The sequence below is a fragment of the Canis lupus genome, chromosome 34 (assembly GCF_011100685.1).
Source record: "Canis lupus familiaris isolate Mischka breed German Shepherd chromosome 34, alternate assembly UU_Cfam_GSD_1.0, whole genome shotgun sequence".
NCBI lineage: Eukaryota > Metazoa > Chordata > Mammalia > Carnivora > Canidae > Canis > Canis lupus.
In genome coordinates, this window is record NC_049255.1 from 18,252,008 (window position 1) to 18,279,997 (window position 27,990).

Consider the following 27,990-nt stretch of genomic DNA (forward strand, 5'->3'; position numbering starts at 1 on the left):
GGTGGGACTACCGGACCAAGCGGAATTTCGGGCCGGAAGTGATGCACAGGAAGTTACGCCCTGGAGGCGGTACCTGGTGGTGGAGGGCGTCGCGAGGGGCGGGGCGGAGCGTCTGTGGTCATCCTGGAGCCTTGCATCGCGGGCAGGTAACGGTCGGGCCAACTTGGACCGGGTCAAGGGTGAAAGTTGTTGTTGGTGGCCCAGGTAGCTCGGGCAGGGAGAGGTGGGTCTCGCATTAGGCTGGAGGAAAGACTCCTTGGCGTGGGATTCCCTGGGGAGCGAGGGGTACGAGGAACTTTGGGAACGGGGTCGTGAGGACCGAGGTCGTCGAGGAAACACAGGTTGGGATTTCCAGGAATCGGTCACGGCCGGGAGTCGTGGGCTCCTGAGCCTTGGCGCTTTAGGGTGAGAAGTGGACCCTGGGCATTGAGACGAGCCGACCTAGAGTTCATTACTTACTTACTCCGACCTTCCCCCCGCCCCCCGCTTCTGTTCTGCCAACAGGGGGACAGGTACTTCATCTCTTAATCCAGGACAGTGCCTTGCCACTACTCACTATTAGGGATTCTTTAGATGTTGTCGAGGGAATAAATTATTTAATATGAACGTACGGACCAGATTCTCGCTGCAAGGAGAACTTCTCCCGAACTTCAGGATCCCTACCTGACTGTAGAAGTGACTTCAACTTAATCTGCTAACCAGTGATGTGTGAGGATGCTGAGGGAGTACAGATGCAGGCATTGCTGTTGTTCTATGAGGTTATTGAAATTTAGAAATTTGCCTTCATACTTTTCGATGGTGAGGGTAGAGGATAAGGCTATTAATTCAGCATCTTTCAGATTCCTTTACTTTTCTGGGAAGAACTTCCAGGTAATGATGGGGAGGAATGATAAGCTGCAGTTTAGCACCGAGCTTCTAATTAGTGTTCTGAGCGCTTTCTTTCCAGCAATATGAACTGACTTTCTATTTCCTTCATGTTTTCTTATGTCGGGGTACTTCTTACATTTGAGAGGTAAATAAGAATGATTTCATAACAAAGATGAAAATATTAATTTATAAAAATCCAGTCAGAGGTTTCACCTGGTGTGTTCACATAACATAAACTCCTTACACAGACTTGTTGGAGGCCTCCAAAAGAATGAATCCTTGAAGATTAAATTGTCTCCTTTATAAAATACTTGTTTAGGTGTCTTAAATGTGATGAAGAGTGGGCATAGACCTAAAGGACAGGTACTGTAACCAGATTGGTTTTGATTGTCAAGTGGAAAAAAGTGCAAACGACAGACACATCAGGCTGTGTAATGGGATCTGGGCATGAATCATTATCTGGATGCAGTGATTTTGTGTATGGGCTTTGTGCTATCTAATGAGATAGTAGCTCCTAAGAGGTTCTAGAATCTTTTTTAGAGTGGATATAATGGAGTAGGAAAATCCGAATTTGTGCCTTTGTTTGTTTGTTTTTACAAAGAATAAACTAGTAAGCATTTTTAGATTTAAAAATGCAAGGGGCACCTGGCTGGCTCATTCTGTGGAGCATTCGACTTGTGATCTCGGGGTTGTGGGTTCGAGCCCTGCATTGGCTGTAGAGATTGCTTAAAAATAAAATCTTTAAAGATGAAAAATCCAAGAAATTTAAAAAGATAGTTTGAAAAAACCCAGAAAGTAGGCATGTAAATACATCATTGTAATCACTTAAATTTTAAAAGTTTGCCTGCCTTTAAAATTTGTTTTCTCAATTTCTGGAAAGTGTTGGTATTCAAATCATTCCCATTTTTACATGCTCTTACTATAGTGCCACCTTTAGAATACATATAAATATGGTACAAAACAGTGTTTTGAGATCTTCCAGATTCTGTTAATGTCTTACTTAAAAATAAGTTATATTTCTGCTACCTCATTCTGCTGTTCAATGTCATATCCACTAATTTTGCATATCTAAATGTCTATATTCATAATAGTAACTATTATAACTATTATTCATAATAAGTTAGTATCCAAGTGTAACTTAGATTTGTGCATTGACATTCTTGAGGTTTTCAGTTTTGCAGAACACTGATATCTATGGACTCTAACATGGACTTCATTTAAAGAAATCCACGGATCATTAATGGACAAAAACATGAATCAGTTTATGTTGTGGCATACAAATCCTAGCACTTTGGGAAAGGTAAGTTGTTGACTATGTTTTATGTTAGGTGAGAAATAGAACAGCCTTGGATTGGTCTAGGAAATTGTAGGATTGTGATTGAAAAATACAGAATGAATCTTCAAATTATGTTTTAATCTGGACCTTCCAAAAAGGTTTGTTCTGTATATATGAGGTAATTATAACTATTTCTCTGTAAAATTGATGAGAAGTTGAGGAGATTGACAAGTTATGTTACTCCTGGAAGATCACCGTTCTGCCTCTTTCTGTAAGAGATCTTCTTGCAACACCACTCCATACCCGGGTAGAATATATCAACGTGTGGATACCCCTGTAGGAACAGGGCTCCAGATAGTTCTTTAAGTCATTTTATTATCCAAGTTTGGCTCTGGGATAATATATGTGTAAAATCTTCTGGCCAGTTTTACTTTATATGTTAGGTTAAAGCAAGAAATGAAGTTTAAAAAATGGCTTCTTCCTCCTTTTATCTTGCTTTATTTATGCTATCTTCCTTTCTTTTCTTTTAAAAAATTACAGGATTCATTCTCCAGCCCCTTTATCTTTCTGTCCTCGGGAAATTTCTCTCTCTCTCTCTTTTTTTTTTTCCTATTTTATCTTAGGTGTTTGTTAACTTTCAGATCTTTAACTTCTAACTTTGTGATATTGTTTGGCACCTTTTAATCACTAAGCATTAATTCTTATAGTTTTTCTTAGTCTCCTTTGTAGAGACAATGGCTTCTTGTTTAGAATCTGCTCAATTCCAAAACCAGTCAGCACTTCAGGGAATTCTTTCAGATATATTTGTGGCCACACACAAAAATTTGTATATAAGATACCATTGCCATATTATTTAAAAATAAGAAACAAACAAACTAGGGATAACCTAAACATCCCTCAGTGAAGGTCTGGTTAAATAAGTGCCTTTATGCAATGTAGTACTTTGTACCTCTTAGAAAGAATGAAGCAAATCCATCGGCAAAGGTGTGGTAAAATCTCTGATATATTGTTAACTGAGAAAAACAGTAGAATTATATGTATAGTGTGTTTCCATTTGTGTTTTTAAAAGGTTTTATATGTACATGCAAAATTTCCTCAGAATCTGTGTGAGGAACTATAGATAGGTACCCCTGGTCAGTGAGACTATAGGTCTCTAATGGGAAGATGACTCATATTTTTTCTATGTACTCTTTCTGGTGGATGGACTTTTTAACTATGAACATGTTTTTATAATACTGGGAAACATTAAATGACAAGGCTTTAAGCTAATTTAAGAATTATGAGAGCCTACAACGCTTCCTTAGGACATTTGTCCTTAGAATTATTTGCACTATTCAGTGGGAATGGGGTTATGTAAGTGAGTGAAGTTTTTGTCAGAGCTGCATGGGAGGTTTGGGGACATTATAATAGGTTTTTATCCTTGACATTAGATTATTATTCTTATGAATAAACTAAGTGCTTAGTGCTTCTGAATTTAATACTCCTATGTAATTGTAGCATGTTATTGGCCTCCCCAGGTAATATGGATATTATCTTTGTTTGCAAGCTAGGTTTATATTGTGTTGGCATGGTCCTTCTGAGCCTCTCAGTATTACTGAAAGTGATGGACTTTGTTTTATTTGAATTGCTATTGAGGGACTCTTTAAATAAGTCTTAGTTATTTTTTCACTTTGTTCTTGATGTTTAGAGCTGGCTTAACGCATTTCAAAGAATGGCTTATTCTCTTTGTTAGCAAAATCAGCAAACCAGTAAGATTCTTTAGATATATATGTATAACTCATTCTGGATTGAGGATAATACTTGAAGTAGCTGATTATTTGCCATGGGACTCAGCAAAAATTTCTTGTGGTTTTTACTTCTCTAGCTGTCTTTGCCTTTCCACATTTTTGTTGTCAGAAATTTGGAATAATATAATAGGTAAATATAAGAATACAAGAAATTTAAAGATATAGTAATCTTCATTCATTAGTAATGGGATTTTTATTTGAAACTTCCTTGAGAATAAGCTTTGTAAGATACATACCTTTATAATACCACTGATTGTATATCTTGTTAAAATCAAAATTAAGGTCACTTACCTGGGAGCTGAGTAATGGAATAGAACAGATTATGGTATGCCTGGGGTTACATATATATTTTGGCAGAGTATTTTGTATATAATCATTTAAGTTAAGTGATGCTTTGCTCCTCAAGATCCTTGGGATTAATCACTACAAGCCACAAAGTGGTAATCACTGGGCAGGATGCCTAGAGTGGGACACCTTTTTCTTGCTGAGAGAATGAATAGCAAGCAATGAATCCAAGGGTAGATTATATTTTCCAGAGTCAAGATGAATATGGTAAAGGTAACATACAGAGATAAATAAGCACATAAACATAAAAGTTGCATGTAACAAAGAGTTGGGGAAGATACATATATATGTGTATGTGTCTATGCATGTAAATATGTATTTATAAAACGTGTGTGCATATATATATGTGTGTGTATATATATATGTGTATATATATATATTTATATATATATATAGTTTTATACATAATATATATAAAATTTTCTGGAAAACCAAAAGTTCCAGATAGGAAGTTAACCAATTAGCACAGGAGGAAAAAAAAGTCAGAATTTTGAGACCTTAGAGGTGGGACTGTCATGGTCTAATTCATGATTATGAGAGCAGCTTAGGGAATTTTGGGTGTTTTAAGATCATTCACAGGTTCAAGTGATAGGAAGTTAGATAAAAGCCTGAGAGAAAATTAAAATGTAACAAACACATCAGATTATGGTTGAGGGTACCTTTTAAGATGCTGTTCTATGGTATTTTGGGGGGAGGGGAGGAGAAAAGAAGGGAGAACTCAAAAATGTATTGCTCTTCAATTTGAATTTGAGCTAGGACCACAAGTCTTTCCTAATTTTCCAGTGGTGTATGACCAAGATGGATGAATTAGATCAATTAACTAATAAAGCATTATTCTACAAAAACTGATTTGATTATTAGATAAACCTCAAAGAATAAGATAACCCTTTTTAACCAGTTTTGTGATTATGTAAAAGGATAACTGTGATGATATAGACTGAGGACTGGAACCATTTTGTTCAGAAAACAAGACTTTGGAAGAGTTGGGAAAACTGTAGGAAGCACACATGTTGTCTTTTATTTGAGGCCAAATGAGAGAAGGTATAGAACTAGTCAGCAGGGGCACAGGTTATGTCCAGAGGCAGTGAACTTTGGGTCATTAGGGGTGCTTAAGCAGGGTTTGAACATCAGGAATGTTGTAGAGAGGATTTCTCATTGTGTAAGAGATTGTACTAGATTATTGTAAAAGTTCCTTTCAAATTCTAAAATTTTTTTATATTGTAATGAAGTATTATGAGTACACATTCTGTTACCCCTGTCTTTAAATATTGATAGCTAACTTGCCCACTCATCATTTATCCACCAACCTCAACTTAACCTATAACCAGGAAGTAAATTTAAAAATTACCCAAGTTCCTAAAGTATAAGACACAAAACCCATATGCTTTTTCTTAGGTCCTTACTCTGTTTATTGACTTTTTTAAAAAGATAGTTCTAATAAGCGTAATTAACTGGTATCTAACTCCACAGTATACTAGAAGCAGCAAATTGTGAGTAGGCCAAATGCTAGTGTAAGTTTAATATATATTAATGCTAATAGTGGCATTGGCATGCTTAAGCAACCTTTTTTTTTTTAAACAATCTTAACTGAGATGAAGCAAGACTTGTTTATTTTTATTTATTTAATTTTTTAATTTTTTAATTTCTTTATTCATTCAGAGAGAGCGAAGAGAGAGGCAGAGACACAGGCAGAGGGAGAAGCAGGCTCCATGCAGGAAGCCCGATGTGGGACTCGATCCTGGGTCTCCAGGATCACACCCCGGGCTGCAGGCGGCTCTAAACCGCTGCGCCACCAGGGCTGCCCAAGCAACCTTTTTTTATTATACAAGTGATCCATGTCCACTTGACAAAAAATAGAATGTAGAAACATATAAAATATACACTTATATATCACCAAAGAGAAATAGTTACCTATAGTCCCCTACCGCTGTTAATATTTTAGTGGCATGCTTTATATTAAACTCCTTTAACAGTCCTGCAGGATGGTACTTCTGAGTAGTGACTGCTGAAACTGATTCTACGTTACTTTTGTTTGGAAAGTTAAATTAGTCACTATACTTTCTAATCAGAATATGCAGTGAAAGACTGGGACATGGCACAATGCTGATTTGAAGACAGCCTTAGTCATGGTCAATTTTGTTGCATTGATACCAGTTTTGTAGAATAGTGGGCAGAGGTTGGTATTCTGGAGCCAAAGGGCCTAAGTTTGAATCCTCATTCTACTATTTACTAGCCGGGTAAATTCTCAGAATTTCTTAATTTCTATGTGCTTCAGTTTCTTCTCTTGTAAATTGAGGATAATAATATCAGATTCCACATTTTGTTGTGAAGATTATGTAATCTACATAAAATGCTTAGAGTGGTACCCAGCACAAAGTATAAATGCAGTACATATTAGTTGCTATTATTATTTTTAATTTTTTAAAAGATTTATTTTATTTTTTTAGAGAGAGATAGTATGAGTAGGGGGAGAGGCAGAGGAAGAGAATCCCCAAGCATACTTCCCACTGAGCACAGAGCCCAATGTGAGCTCAGTCTCAGGACCCATGAGATCACAACCTGAGCTAAAAGCAATAGTTGGTCTCCCAACTGACTGAGCTACCCAGGTGCCCCATTATTATTAATTTTTAAAAATTTAAAGTTTTCTTGGAAGAAATGTTTATAGGAGTACATAAAATAAAAAGAAATGAGTCAGAATGAGCTCAAAAGTAGACAGATTTATTATATATATTTCATAAAAACCTGCAAAGTGGTCTGATTTTTCCATTGTGAGGCTTTGTTGACTTTTCTCCCTTGCTAAATATTTTCAAACCATACTATTCCTAGTTCAATTTCTTTCTCTAACCCACAAAGTCAACTTTATTTTATGCTGTCTCTTCCAACAACTATTTGGCCATGCCTTCAAAGATTGAAAGCCCTTTAAGGCAATCGAATATCATGGATAGTGACCAGAGAGATTCAGGAAATTATCATTAAATCAGTTTCTCTGATTATAGTCCAAGATGGTTTTGTAAGAAGTTTAAATTCTGCCATTTAAAGTGAATATTAATCAAATAGATAAGCCAATAAACATATTAAGCCATTCCATACATCTATCTTTTAAAGTCTTTGTTTCCTTTTTCTTTATTTCATTTTGGTTTTCCCTTTCTATTCTTTTAGCATAGTATCTGGTAGTCTGATTAATTATTGGCCAAAGAGTTAAAGCTTTTCAAAACCCTTAAAATATTTTATTAGACTTGCTGGTAGAATTTTTTTGTGTGTTTTCTTTTGTTTTAAAGCATCAAGTACAAGTTTTTGAAGACCCTGAGGCCTACCACCATTATGCATTCAAGATTGAGTTTGAATAACTTCATCAAGACTTAGATCCTCTTCAAAAGCCTCAAGTCTCATCTGCATTAAAGCTCTCCATTGAACCCTCTCACAAAAGTAAAAGCTTACAGGGACTAAAATCCACTAATAGATTCCATTTTATATTCTTTCCTCTGATTTCTTTTCAGTTTCCTTGGCCTTAGGGTCTTTCATATTGCTTATGTTCTTTTAGATTGGAGCCAAAGAAACAGTGCCTGCCAAAAGAATGTATGTCCTGTGGCCATAAGTTTTCATCAGTAGAGAAGCATAAACTTGGTGTGATGAGTTTACAGTCAGGTATTTTGCTGTATCCTATAAAAACTTGAATCAACAATAAGAAATGAGAATGAATTGATCAAGTTATACCATGAGTGGTTTAGAGAAAAGAACCTTCCACCTAAAAGTTAAAAGTTAATGGTTCTTATCTGCCTGGGAAAGTCACATAACCTCTCTGGACCTTAATTTCATCTGTAAAGTAAATCTAGTCTTATTCCCCTGCCTACCTCACAGGGTTGTTGTGAGGGTCAAAAGAAATAATATATATAAAAAGGCCTTTTCTGTAAAATGTGTAGTATAGACATAGAGTCCTGTTACACTTTATGCCTTCAGTTCTTGGGCCTGGCAAGGTAGATGGTGTAAGCACACTGAAAGGAGGCAATGTATCCAGGTTGGATACATGGAAACAAGGCTGTGTTAATTTTTGTTTTCTCTGAATACAGGGAGTACTCTTGTGGACTGATCCTAAGAAGGAAGAAGACTGTACATTTCTCTAATATTTTAAGTTAGCATTTATAATGCTCTAGAGCAGTTAAATATTGTAATTGTACTTATGGCTTGCAACATTTGTTTACTAAGTTGTGACCTGCATTTTTTTTTAAATGAAGGAGCATAGAGCAGAACATTTTACACAGCAGCATCCAACGTGGTAAGAGTAAGTATGTTTCAGTTATATGTGTGTGTGAGTGTGTGTGTGTGTTTGTATTTGTGTCATTAAATAAAGTGCATTTTTTTCCCCTATCAGTTGCAGTCGCTGATCCAGGTGTATTATTTTAGTACTAATGCTTTCCTTCGCATTTGGGTTCTTAGGAGACTTTCTTTTCACTTCATACCACTACTACTTGTGACAAAGGAATTGACAGTTAATATCAGTTTGACTTTTGGTCTAGTTAATGAGATTTTAAATTTCTTACACAGAGAAGGCCCCTAGGCCTCTGGGTATTTTATTTAGTACCCTAATACCATTCACTTTGACACCCAGACTATTAAAGCAGGTAAGGTTGGTTCAACCTCATACTAGTAGAAAGATTATATCAAATGTTTTTCCTTTAAATTTTTTTTTTGCTTTTATCTCTCTGACCTAATGGGAAAGAAACCCAACAACTCTCATTTAGTTTAGCAATATTTGAGGACTCTGTGGAACATGGCTATAGAGAATATAGTTAGCATGACTAGGAGTTTAATGGTCTCTAGAAGAGAAAGTATTTTCTTTCTCTAAGTAACTGAATTTATGTTTAATGATTTAAGATAAATAAGTCATTGATACTAACTTACTCAACTGCTTTCCTAAAAAAAGATATCTACCTTTTTGGTGATAGCATTGGTTAGGAATAAGTGGCTTTTATAGTATCCATAAATGATAGGGAATGGCTACTTCTAGGGGTTATACATTCCAATTCAATGGTAAAGAACTAATTCTTCAGTGCTGTAGTGTACTGAAAATTTGTATTTGGTGCCTTGGGATTACTTACATAAGCTTTGATGGAATGCTATAGAAAATATTGATGTTCCCTGCTTACAGAGATTATCTAAATCTATATAGTACTAGCAACATGAATATACCAGAAGATTTAAGATGTAGAATCCAGCTGCTTCATTTTTCTAACAGCCATAGCCAAGTTGCATTTATTGGTGGAACCAGAACAAATTGCATAAATTGTGCAAACTGAGGCTCTTTTGTGCATGACAATTGGCAATGATGGCATAAGGCCTTATCAGCATATATGATCAGCTTTTTTCTTGTTCCTCCCCCCAAAAGGAACCACACTGATATCTTATCTCAGTGAAGAAGATAGGATCTGTCTACCAAAAGGGTTAAGAAGAGTAGTTAGGCAACCTCAGCTATTATTGACTTCATTCTCAATTCTGTGATATAATCCATCCATCAAATTCTGTCTTTTCTACCTCCTAAGTATCTTTCAAGCTATCCATGACTTTCTATTTTCACATCCGCTACTCTTATTTACACTAGCATTATTTTTGCCTGCACTTCTTCAATAGCTGCCAACTGGCCTCCTGTACTCACTCCCTCCTCTAAGCTCATTGCTTTAGAGTCATCTTTAAAAAATATAATTCTCATCTTCTTGGGCTCCTGCTTTAAACTGTTGGTATCTTATTGCCCTTAGAATTCAACCCGAACTCTTTAGACATTCTTCTTTGCCTACTTAGCTCCAGCCTCAGTAGTCTTCAATTCTCTAAATATGCCTATTTTTTTTTCCTTCAGGGATTTTTGCAGGCACTTTCTGCTTGAAGTGTTCTTGTCCCTCTCATCCCTCTTTTTTTTTTTTTTTAAGATTTTATTTATTTATTCATAGACACACACAGAGAGAGAGGCAGAGACACAGGCAGAGGGAGAAGCAGGCTCCATGCAGGGAGCCCAATGTGGGACTCGATCCCCAGTCTCCAGGATCACACCCCAGGCTGCAGGCAGCGCCAAACCGCTGTGCCACCAGGCTGCCCCCTCTCATCCCTCTTCACTTAACTCACTCCTACGTACTTTTCCAATTTTACTTTCAATATTTTTTCTTCGAAGAAGCCTTCCCCTATTGCCCAGACCAGATTAGACCTCCCTCCCTCAATTTTCTTTCCACAATCACCCAATTCTTCTCATATGCAGTATAGTTGTAATTATTTGCTTAGTCATTTGTTAATATTCTCACCCACAAGACTAAAGCTTGGACTGACGTGTGTTTTATTTAGCACTATATGCCCAGTGCTTAGGAAAATCCTAGTAAATAATATGGACTCAATAAATATTTGCAGATTAATGCTTCCCACAGTTACCACTCTTTTCATTTAGACATTTCAGGTACTTACGTTCTTCTAAGTTATGTAACTTCTCTTTAGAACCTTCCAGTTGCTTCTCATCTCATTCTGTTTATAAGCCAAAGTCCTTATGATGGTCTCCAGGGCCTTACCTGATCTGCCTTTGCTTTCCCTTCATCTCTGAATCATCCGACAGTCAGCCCCAGTCACTCTGGTCTCCTAGCTGATCCTCAGAAATGCAGAGCTCTCATCTGTCTTGGGAATTTTGTGCTTGATATTCCCTGTGCCTGGGATGCTCTTTCCTTAGGTATCCGTGTGGTTTGATCCCCCATCTTCAGATCCTTCCAGTTATGATTTGTCATGTCAGTAAGGTGGGCCTTCTCTGACCATCTTATTTAAAATTGTAACTTTATCACAAAGTTGGCATTCCTTTCGCATTCCCCTTGGCATTCCTTTTCCCCTTTCCTGCTTTATTTTTCCCACAATCCTTACCTCTGAATGACATACTATTCACCATTGTTTCCCCTAGCACCCAGAACAGTGCCTGACACATGGTAGGCACTTAGAACATATTTAGTCAATAAATGACTGTAACTTGTACTCACAGCTGCATATTTGGACAGACTTATAATTTGAATTATTGGGACCTAAGGTTTTTATTTTATTTTATTTTTAAAGATTTATTTATTTATTCATTCAGAGAGAGCGAGAGAGGCAGAGACACAGGCAGAGGGAGAAGCAGGCTCCACGCAGGAAGCCTGATGTGGGACTCGATTCCCGGTCTCCAGGATCACACCCCGGGCTGCAGGTGGCGCTAAACCGCTGCGCTACTGGGGCTGACTGGGACCTAAGGTTTTTAAATGATTTTTTAAAATGAGTTAATTTTATATCTTTTTTTTTTTAAGATTTTTATTTATTTATTAATGAGAAACAGGGAGAGAGAGAGAGAGAGAGAGAGAGAGAGGCAGAGACACAGGCAGAGGGAGAGGCAGGCTCCATGCAGGGAGCCCGACGGGGGGGACTCGATCCCGGGGAGTTAATTTTATATCTTACGCTGTTTTAAAAAATACTTGAAGTGGCCTCTAAAACTGCATATGATACAACGAGATGCCATGAAGAGAACAAAACAAAGAGAATGTATAGTAACATTAAATTGAGTAAAATTAAGACATAGACTATCTCCCATGGTGGCTAAGGGCAGGTTGTAAATTTGATTCATTAAATAATTTACTTGCTCAGAAATGATCTTTGGATGAGACTCATGTACTTTATTCTATGGCACAGGTCATCACAGACATTTGAGTCTTACATGGAAACCCAGAAAATCTATTTGATTTAACTGTAGGAAGTCATGAAATTACTCTTCTTTCTACAATAGTTCTTTTTAGAACTTGCTACCTGTTTTAGGAAATTCTCTATTGTTATAAAACACGAATAGTCTATCCATAATAAAGCCTCTGCTTCATCTGAGAAGTGACAGTCACAGCTACTAGCCACTACTTAGGTGCAGGACATTTCTAAGGTTGATTCAAACTTAGTAATGAAATATTTTGAAAGTCCACTCTCAAAGATACTAACCAGGATATTAATTACTCTAGCTTCCCTGACTCTAATCACAAGATAATATGAGATTCCAGTGGTTGTGGTCTCCTTTTTGAAGTAGAGAATTGGCAACTTAGAGAGAAGAGTTTTCATCCTGCAGGATATATATACATCAAATCGTTATATCCTACACTTTAACCAATGCACGGTTATATTCAATAATATCTCAATAAAACTGGAAAGAAGTTTTATCCAATCAGTAACTGAGGTAGGATTGGGAGTAAAGCAGGTGAATTAGACTTCAAGAAATATCAGGAATATAGTAACGAAAATGAGAGCTACCTTGTGTGTGTGTGAGGTTAAATGGGATATTGTACAGTATGTGCCTTTGTGCTCATGGGATATATACTTCCCTAATTCTGTTTTGTCTTTTTGTCACCTAAAACTGAGCCTGAAAATTGTGGAGATCCTTCTATCTCTGGAGGTCAGAAATAAAGCAGGGGATGTGGGTGGGCATGGACTGCAGGCCTTGTAGTGAACTGCAGTACTTCATTAAGCAAAGCTGGATTTTGAAGCAAAAGATGAGACTATTTAGCTAGATGGGGGTTCCACTGGCAAAACGTGCTCTTCTTTGACTTTTCATTTTTTACCTTTCTCTTTTCTTTCTCTGATCTGGAGATAAACAGTACTTTTGAAGTAAAATCTCCTGTCCTGGCCTATTTTTTAGGATTGTAAGAAGAGATGTGAGTAACTTCAGACTTTTAGAGAAATAATGAAAATAAGTGTTTTTAAAAAAACCATTTATGTATTTAAGAAAATCATGTATGTTTTATATATCTCAAAGAAAGAATATGAGGAGACATAATAAGAATGCCACAGAACCATTAAAATGGACAATTCTTATTAAGGAAAAGTGATCTTTACCAGAAGCATTATGTAGAACATGTTGCTGATTAATGATCGTATTGGGGTATATTTAATATATAAATCTACATTACTCTAGCAAAAATATATTAATTGAATGTTCTTTACATATTTTATTTATTTTTGGAACTTTATATTCATTTTTAAAGAAATCAGCTTTTCATTTTGACATTTGATGAGTAACATAAAACCTGAGAACAGATAGAACTACCAGTGTAATCATATCTTCCAGCATACAATGGTATAGAAGCAGAAAGATCTTATTTTCAGTAAGTGTTGAAGTGGCAGAAAGAAAATATCCTCCAACTTCTTTGCTGACACAAATTTTGCTACAGTGAGAACAAAGAATATGTCCATGCTTTTGACTCCATATTTTCCGGATGATGTTAGTCAGAATGCCTGACACGGCTAAAAGAGACTCTGCAATCCAAAAGGGTTCTGAATTGGGGATCTCTGGGTGGCTCAGCGGTTTAGCACCTGCCTTCGGTCCAGGGCGCCATCCTGGAGTACCGGGATCGAGTCCCACGTCGGGCTCCCGGCACGGAGCCTGCTTCTCTCTCTGCCTGTGTCTCTGCCTCTCTCTCTCTCTCTCTCATAAATAAATAAATAAATCTTAAAAAAAAAAAAAAAGAACAAACAGGTTCTGAATTGACAGAAGTTTGGGAAATCTTGCATTTTTAAAAAATTAATAATGCAAATTAGTACTTCGCCAAACTTATGTGTGGCTAGAACCCTTTTTTGCCCAGAAAATCTTAATACTCCTTGGAATTGTGTTTCAGGAAATGCTGTTCTAGGTTTAAAAATAAATTTAAGGGGATCCCTGGGTGGCTCAGTGGTTTGGCGCCTGCTTTCCGCCCAGGGCGTGATCCTGGAGACCCGGGATTGAGTCCCACGTCGGGCTTCCTGCATGGAACCTGCTTCTCCCTCTGCCTGTGTCTCTGCCTCTCTCTCTCTCCCTCTCTCTGTGTCTCTCATGAATAAATAAATAAAATCTTAAAAAAAATTTTAAAATATATATACATATGTATAATATATTCTTCAACAATATTTGATATACTTTTTATTATTTTTTTTTATTTATGATAGTCACACAGAGAGAGAGAGAGAGGCAGAGGGAGAAGCAGGCTCCATGCACCGGGAGCCCGACGTGGGACTTGATCCCGGTCTCCAGGATTGCGCCCTGGGCCAAAGGCAGGCGCCAAACCGCTGCGCCACCCAGGGATCCCTGATATACTTTAAAATGAAGTAAATAAGTCCTGATTATCAATAAAATTTTTATCCAATATCCCTTGGTGAATATAGATGTTAAAATTATTCCAAAATTGGTACATATGTATTAAATTGAATGTGTCATCAATACATAATTTATACAGTATTGACATAAATAATCATTTAACTTTTCTGGAAATACGTTATTTGGCCTCCAGTATATCATACCCTTCAGGCTTTCCTCCTACTTCTAACTATTCCTTCTAGTTTTCTCTGTTGGTTTCTCCTCTTTTTTTTTTTGATCTCTAAAAACTGGAGTGCCCTAGAGCTCAGTCCTAAAACCTCATGTTTTTTCTATCTAGACTCATTTCTCTTGATGATCTTATACTCTTGAGGCTCTAATACCATCTTTACTTGAAAACCTTTATCTCTAGCTTGGCCCTCTCCTCTGACTACCAGACTTGTACATTCAGTTGCCAACATTTCCATTTGTATGCCTAATATTCATCTCAAACTTAACATGTTCAAAATTTAACTACTAATCTTCCAATCAAACTTTTTAGTTTTTCCATCCCAGTAACAGTGAAATATTTTGTTGAGGATTTTTGCATCAGTATTCATCAGAGGTATAGGTGTGTGGCATTCTTAAGGTATCTTTGTCTCATTTTAGTATTAGGAATGCTGACTTCATGAGTCTACAATTTTTTGGAAGAGTTTGAAGATTGGTGTTAATTCTTTTAAGTATTTGGTAAAATTCTTCAGGGAAGCCATCTTGTCCTAGATTTTTCTCTTTTGGGAGGTTTATGATTACTGATTTAATGTCCTTACTAATTACAGGAGTGTTCAGATTTTCTTCTTCAAGATTCAGCCTTGATAAAGTTATGTGTTTCTAGAAATTTATCCATTTCTTTCTTTCTTTCTTTCTTTCTTTCTTTCTTTCTTTCTTTCTTTCTTTCTTTCTTTCTTTCTTCCTTTCTTCCTTTCTTTTCCTTTCTTTTCCTTTCTTTCTTTTCTTTTCTTTTCTTTTTTTCATGCAAAATGGTGGTTTTATAAAAGCCACCCATCTGGGGACAGGTTATCCAATTTGTTGTTGGTGGTCTATTAAAGGCCCCATATAGAGACAGATTATCCAGTTTGTTGGTGTATAATTGTTCACAGCACTCTTCTGATTTTTTTTTTTTTTTTTGTGGGTGTGTGTGGTAGGAGTTGTGGTGCTCTTTTTAAATTTTTTGTTGTTTGAGTCTTTCTTTTAAAATATTTTACTTATTTAAGAGAGAGAGAAAATGAGTGGTGGGGAGGGGCGGGGGGGGACAGAGAGAGAGAGAGAGAGAGAAAGAGAGAGAGAGAAAAGCTGACTCCCTACTGAGCAGGAAGCCAGATGCAGGGCTGGATCCCAGGACCCTGGGATCATGACCTGAGCTGAAGGCAGACACTTAACTACCTGAGCCACCCAAGCACCTCTCACTTTTTAAAATCTTTGTGTAGCTAAGACTCATCAATTTTGTTGATTTTTCTCAAAAAATCAGCTTAGTTTCAGTGATTTTTTAAAAAATTTTTCTATTCTCTATTTTATTACTCAGCTAATTTTTATAGTCTCCTTCCTTCTGCTGAGTTTCGTTTGTTCTATTTCTAGTTCTTTGAGGTGTAAAGTTATTGATTTGAGATCTTCCTTCCTTCCTTCTTCTTTCTTTCTTCCTTCCTTTCCTCTTCCTTCCTCTCTTTCTTTCTTTCCTTTCTTCTCCACACCCAGGATGGAGCCCAACACAGAGCTTAAATTCACAACCCTGCGATCGAGACCTGAACTGAGATCAAGAGTCTGCTGCCTAACCAACTGAGCCATTCAGGCACCTTTCTTCTTTTTTAATGAAGGCATTTACTGCGATCAGCTCTATTATTAGTACTAGTTTTGTTACATCCCATCAATTTTGGTATGTTGTGTTTCTGTTTCCATTTGTCCCAAAATATTTTCTGATTTTCATGTGATTTTTTTTCTTTGACCCATGGTTAAGAGTGTATTGTTTAATTTCCATATATTTGTGAATTTTCCCATTTGTTTTCTTCAGCTCTAGAATTTCTGTTTGGTTCTTTTTTAGATTTTGTTGATATTTTTGTTTTGTTCATGCACCATTGTCCTACTTTCCTTTAGTTGTCTGTGCACTTTTGTTGCACTTCGAGCATCTTTAAGGTGATTGTTTTGCATTTTCCCATTCCTTTAGGGATAGTTTCTGGAGTTTTATTTTGTTCCCTTGATGGGGTCATATTTCCCCATTTCTTCAATGCCTTATTTATTTTGCTGGGATTTGTGCATTTGCAAAAAAAGCCATCTCTCTCAGTTCTATGGACTGGCTTCAAAAGGGGAAGACCTTCACTAGTTAGCCTTACTGAAGATTCTGAGGACTTCTCAAACCTAGCGCAGATGTGCCTTTTCTCTGGGCTTATGTCTAAGCCTTCTCAATTAAGAGTTCTCCAGTAGCTTTTATAGAAGTTGGTCATCAGTTGCTCCCTCTGGTGTTCATCACTGATACTGCAGGTTTTCTGGTGGAGCAGCTCGCTACTGTGCTCAGTCTCGGGTTCTCAGCGGCCCCCAGGCACCCAAAGTATGCCAAGGTTCCTCAGCACGCCAAGTCTGAGACAGAAATCGTCTCTCGGGCAGTGCTCCCCTCCTTCCCACCCCTAACATCTGGAACGTTAAACAAACATTCTGCTCTTCTCACCCTGATGGAGAAGCTGTGAGTTGGTTGTTTACTCCTGATCTGAAGTGTGCCAGCTTAGGGGAAGGTCTATAACGGGTGCAATGAAATCCTACCCATTTGATGTGCTCGTTCTTGGCTTTGAGCTTGCCTTAAATACTACAGCTTCTTAACTGGTTTTTGAAGGCCACATACAGGCTTTTTAGACCATATATTAAGTTAATGTCCCTCTGGGGAAGCTAGATCTGGGGCTTCCTATTCAGCCATCTTGCTGACCCTTTGTGGGAAAATGAGGTCTGGGGCTTCCTATACCACCATGTATTCTCTTATGAGGATTCTAGTCTTGTTGGATTAGGGCCCACCCTATTCCAGTATGACCACATCTTAACTTGATTGTACCTGCAAAGAGGCTATTTCCAAATAAAGTCACATTCACAGATACCAGGGATTAGGACTTCAAGTTACCTTTTGAAGGGAACACAGTTGCACCTACAACAGCCTCTGTTGTTGCTCTTAAAAGATTTGAGGGCAAGATAGGAGATTAAGAGAGAGCCACCCTTTAGGACACATAGTTTAAAAACCCTGCCTGGAGTACCTGGGTGCTGCTGTTGGTTGGGTGTCTGACTCTTGGTTTTGGCTCGGGTTGTGATCTCAGGGTTGTGATATTGAGCCCCACATGGGGCTCTGCACTCAGCATGGAGTCTGCTTAAGACTCCTCTCCCTTTTCCTATAAATACATACATACATACATACATACTCTGCCCACTTTACCAATCTTTTTCTTATATGAAGCAAAAATCTTAAGTCACTGAGGAAGGGATAGGAAACTTCCTTTTTCAGGGTCCAGGCAAAGATTCATTGCTTCTGAGAGTAAGGTAGAAGCAAAAGCTTTCTGTGCTGGGTGTAGGAAACTCTCCACCAGTAGCTGCTGCTACCTTGTGGTTAGTGTGAGATCTGGAGTACAGGAGGGTTTTTTGAAGTGTTCCCCTGTAGATACAAGGCAGCGTTTCACTGCCGTGGGGAGTTGAGGAACGGGTGTAGAAAGCCCCATACCAAAGCATAAGGGATAGGGCCTGCCTAAGATTGAGGCTGGACCAAGAGAACCAAGACTCTTTAACACTGAGTAACAAACAATGGCAGTCTGCCTCTTCGGGAGGGGCAAGGATGCACAGAAAGAACCCCTTCTGTGGCATAGACATGCAGTGACTACTGAAAGCTGAGTGTAGAGCAGGAACACTGAGTAAAACAACCCGAGTATCCTAGGTTCCACACTAAGCACAAAGTAGCAGTCGCTCACCGCTGGAGGAAGATGCCCAGAAGGTAACTATAGCAACAGAAAAAACCAGCTCAACTACTGACTAGATTATTTTTCTTTGGAATTTCAGTTTACCCGATTGCAGGACAGAAGAATGGGCATGCGCATTTCCAAGAGTTTTATTCTTTTCCAGTTTGTATGGTTATTTTATAGGCAATGTGTGGCATTCAATCTAAAATTTTAAAATACATGAAAAAAAACCCCACCCATTTTCAAGTTATAAAGCAACCCAGACCCAGAGATGATTGATGTTGGAACTCTCAGACAGGAACTTTAATTATGATTAATACGTTGAATGATCTAGTGGAAAAGGTGGGATATTTACATGAACAGTTGAAGAACTTCAGTAGAGATATACAAACTATAAAAAGGGGGAAGGAGAAGATTCAGACACATTTTTTAGAAATGTGGTGGCTCTTTATATTTGCTACAGTAATCTATTCAAATATTCATCACATCACTATTTTAAAAGAAAAAGGAAAAAAGGAATGGCCTATCTATTAAGAGGAAAATGAGTAAATGAACTTTGTTGGACTATTCATTCATTGGCATAAATTCACCAATGAGCTTCTTGCTTCAATGATCTCAAAAAAATGTTAAATAGGGGTGTCTGGGTGTCTCAGTCAAGTGTCTGCCTTGGGCTCAGGTCATGATCCTGGGGTCTTGGGATTAGGCCCCACATGGGACTCTGGTTCAGTGGGGAGCCTGCTTCTCCTTCTCCCTCTGCTTTTCTCCTGCTTGTGCTCTCTGGCTCTTGTTCTTTCTCTGTTAACTAAATAAAATCTTAAACAAAAAAAGTTAAATAAAAAAATTTTCAGGGCTCCTGGTGGCTCAATTGGTTAAGTGTCTGACTCCTGATTTCCAGTGAGGTCATGATCTCAGGGTCACAAGATCAAGTCTGGAGGAGACTCCGCACTGAGCATGGAGCCTGCTTAGGATTCTCTCTCTCCCACTGCTCTCCTTCACTCACACAGCCCATGTATGCATGCACTCTCTGTAAAAAAAAAAAAAAGGTTTCTAAAGCATCTTATACATCATCATAAAGATGAAAAATCATACTCTTGGGGGGATAATAAACACTAGATTCAGAATAGTAAAGTATTATGGAAGAGATGTAAACTTGGAAGGGTACAGAAGCTGTACCCTGTTTGAAAGTTTTAGATTTTGGAAAATATCAGACAGGATCGTGAAAGACATGAGATAGTGGTGGGAAAGGGGTGACTTATTGTCAAGTTACCTGTGGAATAGAATAGGAAAGCTGTGTAGACTCTTAGGAAGCTCCAGAGACTGGCTCCTTTCTCCACACATACTCTGGATTCGAACCACACAGGAATTACCTTACTGAGTTTGTTAATCACTGTGACAGGGAATGCTGCTATGGTATTGCCGCTATTTGGGGCCTGGGTCCCTGGGTTAGGGGGTAAGATATATTGACATAAAATAATGTTTCTCAGAGGGTTCAGTGGAATACAACAATTCCTAAGAGATCAAGACCATCCTTTATCTACTATAGTTTACTTGCCCTTAGCATCCTGTGCATCTCTATCCTTGAATTACTACCTTGCATTGTAGTGATTAAATTTCTGCCTAACTAGATTGGTAGTTCTTCGAGCACTCATTCTCAAGCACATAGTAAGTGCTTAATAAGTGTGTGTGGAATGAATGCAAATGAGTGCCCCTTTCTAAGAGATGCAATAAATAAATTTAAATAAATTCTTTTAAAAACTAGTAGTAATAGGCGCAGCGGTTTGGCGCCTGCCTTTGGCCCAGGGCACGATCCTGGAGACCCGGGATCGAGTCCCACGTCGGGCTCCCGGTGCATGGAGCCTGCTTCTCCCTCTGCCTGTGTCTCTGCCTCTCTCTGTGTGTGACTATCATAAATAAATAAAAAATTAAAAAAAAAAACTAGTAATATTGAGATGATTCCAGGCACTATGATATAATGGTATTGAGATAGTCTAGGGACAATGTTCACATGCAGTGTTTCCTCTGCTGAATTTACCGAGATAATCTTTCCCCATTCACTCTACCCTTCATTTCAACTTCTAAGAAACTGATAAATTCTTTACAAACTCACATTGTAAAATGTTTAAGTTTTATTTGTCCTGAACCAGCTTTTTGAGAACAGGGTAGGTGACTGGGCTGAAATCCCATGCAACATAATAGTATTTTCATCTTCTGAAAGTGAGGAAAACTGAGGGGTGTGGGGAAATTTTTTTGTTGGTGAAATCTTTTGTTTCTGTCCTAAATCATCCCCACCATTGCTTATGACTATTAGTTTTTGATGGCTTCAAGTTAGTTTTGTAATTGCCACACACTAGAAAAGACAGTTTCCTCCAAGCCTTTCACAATAAATCCAGTGAAAATAGGTATTTTAGAAATTCCAAAATAAAGCAAAAATAAAAATGCCTTATACTATCTAGATTTTAAGGTAGTTATGCTATTTGTATAACCAGTGTTTAAGAGTCATCGGAGTTAATTCTGGGCTCAGATTCTCACTTGACCCAGTGTTTGATATGCTTAAAAATTGGCCTGTCTTTGATAGCTTGAAGCTGTATCAACGGCAAATTTCTTAAGTTGCATAAATATGTGAAGGTTTTCTGTGTATAATTGACCCTATGAATATATAATGCCAAATATGTCTAAATGATCGTAAATGGCCTAACAGGGAAAAGAAGCCTTTCATCTTATGTGAAGTTTATTGCTTCATCTGTTATATAACATCCAGGTTCAAGGTGGAGAGACAGATACCACTTGGCATACCTTTCTAGTGTATCATGTGAAAGCGGTTTCTATTTGAAACTTCCAGATAGATACTCTGGAACTGACGGGGAATTCCAGCAAGGTCATTCACCCATTGGAACTTTAAAAAAAAAAAAAAAAAAAGCAAACGGAAAAAAAATTGCCTTTGAGTAAACATTAACTTATCTACTGTTAGGTGTTTTTTTTTTTTTTTTTTTTTTTTTTTTTTTTTTTAAGGGGAGAGCTCAACCTGGATTTCTTTTATATTTCAAACCAAAAATAATAGATTTAATTAATTTGGAGGTTAAGTTTATATCTTTGCGATCTATTATCTCTTCTGCATTTTTCAAAATATCCAATGCTTAGAAAAATAGCTTTCTTACTGCTTAGCCCTTAAAATACAAGGAGACAGAAGACAAGCAGGAATTCTTAAAATGTTTCATTGTGCTTTCCTTGGTAGTCATATCAGTTGAAACAGACCCAGTTCTTGCTCTTAAAGCTCTATAAACCTGCCCTTAAATGACATTGACAAACAGACAGGCATTTGACTAAGCAAACATTGCTGGATATACATGATGAATTAAAGTATTGTCATTCTGTAAATGTCTTTTGTGTGGTCTAAATACACAATGAAACGTTGACTGTTTAGAAAATTGCAAGAGCAGTTATTCATTCATAGGCTGACCGTTTATTCAGTCCTGATTCTTTAAATCCATATTTTAGTTAATGTTAAAATTTGCACATATGGCACTTCATAAAATCATAGCATATTAAATTTAGTTTTAATTTTAATTATTGTATAGCTTTCAAATATTGTATTGTTGCACACACATGTGGAGTCTGTACGGCCTTTGTGAAAGGTTCAGTGTCTGACCAACATTCTGTATAATTTCATGCTTTCTGTCTGGACGATTCCATGTACCTCATAATGTTGCAGTGATGACAGATGCATTCACTATTTTTGGACAAAGTAGAGCTTTTATAAAAGATGCTTACTAAAGATTGAGTAGATACAAATGTCCATAAAATGTATGTAAGACTTATGGAATAACTATGGGAAACGTGTTTTCCTGTAGCTCAGTTTTTAAAAAGCATTATTATCTTTCCCTCTAATATCTTCTATATACCCCTGTCTTCTCTTGCTCCCTCAGAGTTAACTAAAGTTCTGAATTTTTTTCAGTGTTTTTTTTTTAATCACATACTATATGCCCCAGACAGTATATTGATTAGTTTTCTGTGTTTTGAACTTCATTAAAATGGAATCATGTTGTATGTGTTTTTCTGGGCCTTCCTGTCTTCTGAAAATCAGCATTAGAGTCTTAGATTTATCTATGTCAACGCATATAGCTATTGCTCACTAGTTTTCACTGTTGTAGGATATTGCATGGTATAAGTATTCCAGAACTTATTGGCAGATGAAGTGATTAATAGACATTTGAGATGGTCCAGTTTTTAGGTACTACAAACATTGCTTCTGTGTATACATATATTTCTGCATCTATATCTGCTACACATGTGGCAGAAGAACTTCTCTATTAATGTTTCACAACCTTTTGCCTGTCATGGCACACATAGACAATGACGGAAATATTTGTTCCCTAGACTGCATTAAAAGAATGAAGCTATGTCTCTGGCCTGAGGGCCTCTAGTTGGCTGGAGAGCTGAGGAGATCCATATCTGGGCACACATGTAACGTGTTCGTTGCATACCAGGGCACAGCAATTGAGAAGCTCTGCTAGGGAGTTGAGTTGCTTCAACTCTTCTAGGTAATACCAAATTGCATAGTGGAATTAATAATTCCATTTACCTAACATTCAAAGTGCTTGTATGAATTCACATTCCATGAATATATATTTGAGATGAAAAGAGAAACATTGGGAATTCTGTCAATCTCATAATTATAAAGGTCAAATAGGAGAAGAAAATAACTTATTATTCCTTAGAATGTCAATTCAGATTTGCTTTCTCAAAATGTGATAATGTCAAGATTCCTTTACAGTGTGACAGCAGAGAGTTATAGGCCATGGATGATGTTAAGAAGTGATAACATGGGGATCCCTGGGTGGCGCAGTGGTTTGGCGCCTGCCTTTGGCCCAGGGCGCGATCCTGGAGTCCCGGGATCGAGTCCTGAGTCAGCTCCCGGCATAGAGCCTGTTTCTCCCTCTGCCTGTGTCTCTGCCTCATTCTCTCTCTCTCTCTGTGACTATCACAAATAAATAAAAATAAAAAAAAAAAGAAGTGATAACATGCCCCCAGAGTTGTTGTTACTCATGAAAGCCAACAGCCTGAACTAATATACTTGTGAGAGCTGTAATTCTTTCTTCCAGGTTTAGTGTTGCATTAGCTTTTTATTTCTTAGCCTTGAGAAGTAGTTTCAGACATTGTATACAAGATGGAATATGAGAGCTATTTGCTACATAACTTTTAGTTTAAAAACCAAACACTTATAAAATAAGCTGGGGTTTTTAAATCATTCTTAAAATTGATTTTCTTTTAAACAGTAAGAATGTCTAAATATCAGAATTGATTTGGATAATAAACAATGATAACTTCTCCATTCAGATGACATTAGACTAGAGAATTGATTTTATAAAAATCCCTACATAGTTTTTCCATAACATTTTCAAGAAACTCCTGTATTTTACTACACTATTACTGCTCTAATGGCTTTTTCACACAAAAGATATAAAAAAAAAATTTTACTTGGTGGGAGGTATTGCCTTGTGGCCTGTAGACTGGGGATGTTTAAAATTAATTGGAAAAAATCGGAGGAAAGCTTTCAAATTCATGCTTAGCCTGGTTTATGATGACCTCATGCCAAAGTAACATTATAATTTACTTGGCAGAGTTACAATTTACTTGGCATGAATTACATATGAAAACTGCACTCCCCTTTTACTGGAATACTGTGTACTACACATAGGCAGGATTTTAGTTGTTTTTATATAAATTAGCAGTCACCAATTCTTGTATTACCAATAACCTATGTTTATAGTATGTGTGTGTACACCACAATATATACATATATAAATTATATAGATATGTACATATGTATGCATGCATGTGGTATTGGTTGGTATTTAGTATATCATGTATTCAACATTCTCAAGTAGTACTGATAGGCATTTGAGTATAATTAGCACAGTGACTTCTGTCTAAGCATGTAGCTAAGCTCTAGCTACAGACATAAAGGATTAATATATGGTTACAAAATAGCAATAGCAAACAGTGATAAATATGATAAACTCAAGATTTTGTTCATTATTTTTCTTCTTGGGATGTGAAATACTTATTGTAATTTGCCATGTGAGGCCATAGTTCATAAAGTTTTTTTTTTAAATTATAGGCATCCTGAATTTCAATAGCAAGGATACATTTCAATATAGCTGGCCATTATAGCAGTGCTCAGATCTCTACCCAAATTCCCTTTAAAGAAGTGGAGAATGAATTTGTAGCCCTAGAAGCAGGGAGGTGACCTCCTATAAAGACATTCTATGCTTGAAATTTCAGGATTTGTCTTCAGAGCTCATGCAAATTTTGCATTCTTCTGTTTCAATAAATTTTCCTCCAAATAAAACTGATGTTGCCTACACATCTACCCTGTGGTTTCAAATACCTCAGTTTGAGAAGCAGGATAGTAAATGTAATCCCATTTCCTAAAGACCTTTAAATTGGAAGTGTCTTCTTGTAAAAAATTTTGACTTCTGTAATCCGGGTTCCATTTAGGCTTTACTGAAAGTGAAAAAGTTCAGAGAGACCTCCTTTGCCATCAAGGATTTCTCTCTTTATCTGTCTTGTGGACTTTTGTAGATCCTCCTGTCTTGAACAGTGCATTTAATGGAAACCTTCTTTGGTCTTTCTTTCATTTGTTTCCAGGAAATTGCCCTAACCTGCTTATTTTCAATACCCTTTGACCATTCCTACCCTGTCTTCTTTGCTACTCCTCTCTTCCCCACAGCTCAGTTTTAACTTCTCCTTCCTCCGTCCCTGTCACCTTTCTTAGCTATCTTCTGTCCTCTCACTGGAACACTCACCCTGTAATATCCAGATGCCTTTTGGAACAATTGAACTTAGACATTTTAGGGTCACTTCATTCTTGGCATTTATAAATTCACTCACATTCCCAGGGCCTTGCACAGAGCCTAGCATGGATGGTACCAGCAAATACTTATTGAATGATGAACTGAATCTCATGCCTCCTCTCATTTTCATCTTTTGCTGCTGGTATTGCTGATCTTATCTCTGCTCTCTGCTATTGCAAATATTTTGTTCATTTTTTTCTTTTGAAATGTATCTCATATCTGCATTAGTTCATTTCATTATATTTTCATGACTTTTACCCTAATGCACCTCATGCCAAGATTGCTCCCACAGGTTCCCATCTAGCATCTTTGGTTCTAATCTCCTCTCTACAAACCATTGCCACTGCAGCTACCCTAACAACTTAAAACATTTTTTTAAATAAATAATTTATTTATTTGAGAGAGACAGAGCAAGTGAGATGAGCAGAGGGGGTGGGAGGGGCAGAAGGAGACAGATGCAGACTCCCTGCTGAGCAGGGAGCCCCATCAGGGGATCATGACCTGAGCCAAGGACAGATGCTTAACCGACTGAACCATCCAAGCGCCCCAGTTTATTTCATTTTATTTTTATTTTTTAATAAGATTTTATTTATTTATTCATGAGAGACATAGAGAAGCAGAGACACAGGCACAGGCAGAAGCAGGCTCCATGCAGGGAGCCCGACGTGGGACTTGATCCCGGGACTCCAGGATCACGCCCGGGCCAAAGGCAGGCACCAAAACGCTGAGCCACCCAGGGATCCCCTATTTCTTGTTTTAATAATTTTTTTATTTGAGATAATTTTACGTTCATAAAAAGCTGTAAGAATAGTACCTTCACCCAGTTTCTTCTGGTGTTAATATTTTTTATAACTGTGGCTCATTTGTCAAAATTAAGAAAGTAACATTGTTGCATCACTATTAACTAAAATCCAGACTTAGTTTTCCAGATTTTTTACTACTGTATTATTTCTATTTCAGGATGCAGCATTGCTATTTAGCATATCTATCAATTTTTTAAATAGGTAATACCAACTTTGGTAAGAATTTACAAAGGACAAAAAGGATATAGAAGTTTCCTTCCTACCTCTGAAATGTAACTATCTCGTCTCTTCCCTAAAGACAATCCATTGTTTCTGGTTTCTTGGATATTCTTCCTAAGAGATTCTCTGAGTACACACACACACTTCCAAACATACACAAATATACTACATTCTAAACATACTGCTCTTTATATTTAACTTGGTATAATTTCATCACTTTTTCCTCAGTAACACAAAGTTGCCTATTTTTAAAATTTCAGTATGCTGTTGGTATCTGTTCTGTTATTTGATTTGCCAGTTTCCTACTGATTGACATCTTTTACTTTTGTAAATAATGCTATATTGAATATCCATGAATAGATGTCATTTTACACATGCTGGGTGTTATTGCTGGGTGAAGGAGTATATGCATTTATAATTTGATTTTTAGTTATTGCTGGGTGAAGGAGTATATGCATTTATAATTTGATTGCCAGTTTGCATTTTAGAGAGTTTCCACCATTTTATCTTCCATTATTTCCCTGTAGGCTCACCAGTGTTGTCTTATGAGACTGAATTTTGTCAATATGATGGGTTAAGATATAGCTAAAAATTATGTCAGTGTACTTTAAATTTGCATTTCTCTTATAACAAATGAGGTGGAGTGTCTTTACACATATTTAAGAGCCATTTACACTTTCTTTTGTGAACTATCCATATACTTTGCCCATTTTTCAATTAGGTCATTAAAGCATTCATTTAGGTTTTTTTCCCTTAAAATCTTTTAGTTCTTTCTATTTTCTGATATTAAGGTGAAATCCTAGTCCTCTTTTCAAGACTTTTTACATCATATGTCTCAACCCCAGTTCATACTACTTTCCAACAACCACTATCGCTCTGACCAGTCTGGTTTTTATACTCTCCCAAGGGCACATGGTGCTCATTCCTTCCACCATGCCTTTTTTCATAGTGTCCCCCTTCTCCCTGCATCCACTTACATCTCCTGAGACAGAAGTTGTCACTTCACTCAGTTGAATAAACTTTCTTTTAACTTCAGGTAGACTTCTAGAAAGAATAATTAACTAATAGTTTATAAACTCTGAAAAAAAAAAAAGAAATGTTAATCATTTAGAGACAGCACCTAACTACAAAAAAAAAAAAAAAAAAAAAGTGCTCCTATCAAACTTACTACATCTCCATTTCCAATAGAGTTCTAGTATGCTGTGGACATGTCTTTATCTATTAAATTGTTTCATTCTCTTGACAGGTTAGAGAAATTTTTTTTTTTAGAAAAAGTAAGCTGTATGAGAATAGGTTGTTTTGTAGCTGATTGAACTTGTATAACCAAAAAGTTTTGATTTATTGATCAATGTGAAATTGAAAGGCTCTAGTAACAGAACTCTGTTCTCCATATCAGAACTCTGTTCTTGATCTTGACTGCTCAATATTTATTTACTAATAATTTGATGAATACATGGGAATTAAGTAAATGCAGTTAGGCTTAAAAAGGATTATTCCTATGACAGTACAGAGGCATGATTCAACGTATCTTAATAGTTTGGAAGGATGGGCTAACCCAATAAGGTGAAATTTTTTAGTTGTGTTGAATATAAAGCTCTGCATTTCGTTTCCAAAATTAGCTGAAAGAAAGAATGAGGGTAGAGTTAGTCAGGTAGCTGGTTTGATGTAGTTTGTATGACAAAAAGTCCACCGACTTAAGAATATGTTAAAATTTAAATCTTAGGGACGCCTGGATGGTTCAGTGGTTAAGTGCTTGCCTTCAGCTCAGGGCGTGATCCTGGAGTCTCTGGATGGAGTCC

The 27,990-nt window shown here is 37.1% G+C and overlaps 1 long non-coding RNA gene across 18 annotated transcripts; it reads left to right on the top strand.

Annotated features, from left to right (window-relative positions):
• Positions 1-27,974, top strand: LOC119863930. 18 transcript variants are annotated; one of them, XR_005383823.1, is made up of 7 exons: positions 1-146; positions 2,041-2,167; positions 7,554-7,701; positions 7,817-7,920; positions 8,508-8,554; positions 12,935-12,950; positions 14,218-14,262. It is a non-coding gene; the product is annotated as an uncharacterized LOC119863930 (long non-coding RNA). The 18 variants fall into 18 exon arrangements; XR_005383828.1 differs by having other exon boundaries at positions 8,508-8,548; positions 12,886-12,950; positions 14,218-14,256; XR_005383826.1 differs by having other exon boundaries at positions 8,508-8,548; positions 14,218-14,256.
• Positions 27,975-27,990: the final 16 nt, after the last annotated feature.